Source organism: Aplysia californica, unplaced genomic scaffold (assembly GCF_000002075.1).
Source record: "Aplysia californica isolate F4 #8 unplaced genomic scaffold, AplCal3.0 scaffold00539, whole genome shotgun sequence".
In the NCBI taxonomy this organism is placed as follows: domain Eukaryota; kingdom Metazoa; phylum Mollusca; class Gastropoda; order Aplysiida; family Aplysiidae; genus Aplysia; species Aplysia californica.
The window spans coordinates 237354-242540 of record NW_004797809.1 but is presented as its reverse complement, the minus strand read 5'-3'; positions in this window follow the sequence as shown (position 1 = coordinate 242540).

Genomic DNA, 5187 nt, shown 5'->3' with positions numbered 1-5187 from the left:
TTAGGGGTTTTCTGGATGAATCGATCATGTCTAGATTAGCCTCCTATAGCCTTAGATTTAAAGTCTTTCTTAAATTTTTATACCAGATCTATCTACCTGGTGCTACGGAACCAAACCAAGCAAGCTAAGTAATCAGACGACCGTGTTTACGATTGATTTACACTAGATCTAGAAAGACTAGAAGAAGATGATTCAGTCCAAAAAAGAATATATTATAGGGGTTGGGTGGGGTCGGTTTGCTCGCCTGATGGTGCAAAGCGGCTATCGTGGCACAAGTCGATCACGCCTGACTCGTTGTTTCAAAACAAACACATTGTTTTCAGGCGACGAGTCGGGCGATCATCCCGACTCCCGACCCGACCTGACCCGGTACGGGTCACTGGGTGGCGGCGCGGCGGGCACCCCGTAGTGCAAAGGAGCGAATTGTCCCCCTTGGCGTCGTTACTTTTAGTCGTGGAAGAAAATTTCGGAGTGTTTAATGAAATTGTATTATTATTTTCCCAAAATTTGCGGGAAATTGGCTAAAAAATTAGCGAATTCACGAAAATGATAAAAGTTGCGCAAAAGTTGCGCTGATGACAAAAGTTGCGCGCGCAAATTGCGGGTTGCGGGCGCGAATTTCTCTGAGGACAGAACTTTTACATTTTCTCCAAATAACTCATCCAGTCAAACCCAATATCATCTGTTATTTTCCAGGTTAAAAAAGAAAAATCTTTTCCCCTTTTTGCGGATATCTTTGGTCGAATTATGAGACGACATATCATATTACATGTATTATTTTTAGCATTACCATTAGTATTATTATCAGTTTTATTAGTATTAGTATCTTCACACAAGATGGGCGTATGGACAAAGAAATAGAAACATGAACAATGAAGTGACTTATCAGCTAGCACCCCTGCTCAGTCACAAGAACATCCCAACCAAAGTGAAACCCAGCTCATCAATAGCATCTTCATACCAACATAACATACCAGTGCCAAACATGGTCTCTAAACAGGGCACAAGAAAGAAAAATCAATGCATGCGAAATGAGGTGTCTCCGCAAAACTATCAACGTCGCCAGAAGAGATCACATAAGAAAGACACCAAGATTCTACAAAACGGAATACCACCTGTAATAAAATTCATAGAGCGTCAAAGAGTCAAATGGTTTGAACATCTAACCAGAAAGCCCCAGAAAAAACTACCGGCTGGAGCTTATAACACCCGAAAATCCGGCTTCAAATCAAGAGGATGACCAATAAAGACCTGGCTGGATAGGATTTAAAAAGTCTTGGAACAAGATAACATATCTATCACAGACGTCACACACCTACCACAGGACCGAAACGTGCACCTCCCCTCGTCATCCTTAATATGCCAGAGGAAGGAAAAGGTAAAAAAGTAAGTAAAGTATCAGTATTATTATTATTATTATTATTATTATTATTATTATTATTATTATTATTATTATTATTATTATTATTATTATTAGTTATATTATCATTACCAGCATTATCAGTATTACTGTTATTACCATCATCATCATCATCATCATCATCATCATCATCATCATCATCATCATCATCATCATCATCATCATCATCATCATCATCATCATCATCATCATCATCATCATCAATCTTTGACGTTCGGTGCAAGGACACATTGCAATTCTTTCAAAAATAAAAATTATACTTAAGAATATTATATCAAAGTCTCTCTAAAAGCGAGTTCTCTGTTAGCTTTTAGCTTAATTCAACGTGTGTATTTCCTTGATACCAAAGGAAATATATGTGACGTAAAAAATACTTTACAAAATATTACCTATATCAGAGGGAACAGAAATCAACAAAGTAAACAGCTTGATGAATTCATCTATTTAGAAATGGTACTATTTTCCTGTTTGTGCTATTGGTATTATTACAAAACTACGTGTACAATTAAAAAAGTCAGCGTTTCCAAGATTGGCTAAGAGTGGATCAAAGTGAAAAACAAAGAACCATATCTCCTTGTCAGATTCAGTATCCCTAGCAAGTAAGCACGAAAATCCTAAAAATAATTATTTGAAATTTAAAAAAAAGCCAAGGCACTCTTAGGTTGTTGGCGTTAAATGAAAAGGTGTGAATACACAAACGAATCTTTAGATTTGACGCCAACGTTGCCGCGTAATTAGATTGTATTATTGCTTTGAAGACAGGCAGAGAAAAAAGTAATGTATGCAGAATGTTATGCATACTTTATAAGGAGAAAAAATCCCTCCAAAACTTGAAAGCAATTTTAAGAAATCACAGAGAGCCAACTTGATGCGATTTACATTGTATCTCATTTCCCCAGCAGATCCTAGAGCACTCAGAAATCATCTGAGCTTCCACGGAAACACGCAGTGCAAGAAGCTGAATAAGAGCTCAAACAATATTACTCTAACAAGATCTTCCGCTGTCGACAATCACAGTAAAGTCTTTATATATTATGTATGTATATTATACATTTTTAGCTTAGAAATTATTTTCATCCAAGGGTATCACATCTACCACAATCTTATAATATTCTATTCTAACCTCCTCCCCCACTGTCCCCCTTCTCCATCCGTAGGCCCGTCGTATGTTTTAATAAATTATTGTCTTTGTTTAGTTGTGCACGAGATCGGGCTTTTGTAATTACTAACGTAAAGTGTGACTTGAGCAAGGATAATCATTAACGTCTCTCTTTTAGGTGGGTTGGGGTAGCCAGTAAAATATTAATTGTCTCACTCTCAGGTGGTTGGCTTTCATATATAAGGCAGTGTGATGGAATCAGGCGCCCGCCAATTCATGAACATGTGGAGTTATTGGTGTCATCTTAGAGCCTGTTCATTTGTCTATTTTTCGGTGATAAAAGTACCCTTCTATCTTTAATAGAAGTCGAAATATTTGTGACTGAAGTAAGTAGGATAACCTGATTTCAGAAGAAAATTAAGGGAGAAAATGACCGCCAAAACTTGGTATCTTTTAATGCGTGAGAGTCCTTGAACACTGAAAATTTACATTTCTTATACCTATAATCAACATTTTTCGGGATATTCCACACAGAAATGTTTTTTTAATAGACATAAAAGCTGTTTAGCTTAAAAACAAAAATTAGATAAAAATTGCCAAACGGGCAGAAAAATGCCAATATCTTTGATTTCATCGTTTTGACGAGAGCCTGATTCCACCACACTGTCTCACATATTTTGTTGACTGATTGTGATATTGGCATCTCACTACCCCAGAATTACAAAGTTCTATCTGCTCAGTACCTACATTTGACAAATTTGACGTCAAATATTTTGAGTTTCATATCATGTCAAGCTTTTTCGAATACAATTTTCTGAACATCTTGATATCGACTTCGAATAACTTTAAGATTTTGATAGAGCAGATGGAACATTTGATGTCTGGCCTGATGGTTTTAGTAACTCAAAACAGCCAAAAATGTCAGACAGAATTGTGTAATTCTGAGGTAGTCATCTGTCTGGCCAGATTTGACTGAGACGTTTGTACTAGATGTCCTCTGGACAGACTTGCTTCCTGTTTTCTGGATCTAATTGATAAACAACGTTTTTTTTATTTTAAAAAAGTAGGTTTCTTTAGAAGTAACTCAATTTCGAAAGGTGCATTAGTTGGATTCTTTTCATTTTGGTTGAGTAAGAATTAAATCCGAATTAACTTGAAAATCAGAGAAAAAATCCTGCTTTTATAAACCAACTGTGAGTGTTGGTAAGAGTACATGTCAACACCCCCCCCCTTCCTACTCTCAACATACACCTTCCTCGTCTTTTTATCCTTTAAAAAAAAGCATAAGTGCGTCTTTCGTGTGAGGCGACACAGCTAAACATGATGTGTCACGACACGGGAGATCAGGCGCTCGTCAATTTCTTGGCACGATGTTTTTTTTGTATGTATCATCTTAAAGTTAGCTCATTTAACTTGCTTTCGTATATCCATCTATCTTAAATAAAACTCGAGATATTTGCAACTGAAGGAGGTGGTGGTCGCCTGTTGTCAGAGGTTAGGTAAGCTAGAAGATGGCAGACACATTAGGTTACTACCAAAGCTTGAATGTCCTTGAAAACTATAAGAAATATTTTTCGTATACCTTTCATCAACTTTTTTACAGCAATATCCACTTAGACATGTATTCTTAAAATGACGTACATTATATTGAGAAAAAAACCGATCAAGATTACCCAAGAGGCGGAAAAAATGTTGTTTTCTTCGATATCACTATTAATTTGACCAGAGCGAGAGCCTCATCTCACCACGTTGACAAATAAAAACGTTGGCCTCACGGCAAGTGGGGACCCCCGGAAATGAGTACGAAGTCATGTTATTTTCCAAAGGAAGGAAGGCTTAATTTTTCTTTTGGCAAAGGGCCAAATTGACATTGACGAGAACTCGCGACGAAACAGACCCGAACGACCATCATTACGCGCTTTCAACCAAATCGGATCAGTGGTCACTATACTTTGCCTTCCGGCTACGACTAACGGAAATTCTGCATAATTAACGGTCGCTTGGCTCAGCCACTGACGTGTGGGACGCTAACTGGACAACCGGAAGCAGAGAGGTGCTTAACGTCTGCTGACGTTTTCCCGGGCATTGTCATTAATTTATACTCCCATCCCATGCCACATTTATCCATGTCAGCGTGGGGCCTTGTGGCCTGCCAGTGATAGATGTGCCTCATTGGCTAATCCGCACTGCGAGTTTATGAAGTCAGTATTTTTTCTTGTCCTAGTCGCCCTTTTTTAAATTAGTAGGTGTCCTTTTACGCACGTCAGCGATATGACAAATGTTGCAGTAGAGCACATGAATAACAAACTGTATTAGCATAACAATTACTTAGTGTGCCTCCTCGTCTCCCATATTTGGTAAAATAATAGGTTAGTTGCAAATGCGTGTTAGCTTGTCTGTGTGTGTGGGTATTTGTGTGAGCTTCTTAGTGTGTGTTTGTGTGTGTGTGTGTGGGGGGGGATATCAACTTTGTGAGCTTGCGAACGTGTGCATTGGTGTGTGTATGTGTGCGTGTGTGTGTGTGTGTGTGTGTGTGTGTGTGTGTGCGTCTGTGAGTGCATAGGTGTGCGTGTGTGTGTGTGTTTGCGTGTGTGTGTGTACGTCTGTGAGTGCATGTGTTTGTGTATGTGTGTGTGTACGTGTGTGAGTGCATGGGTGTAGTGTGTGT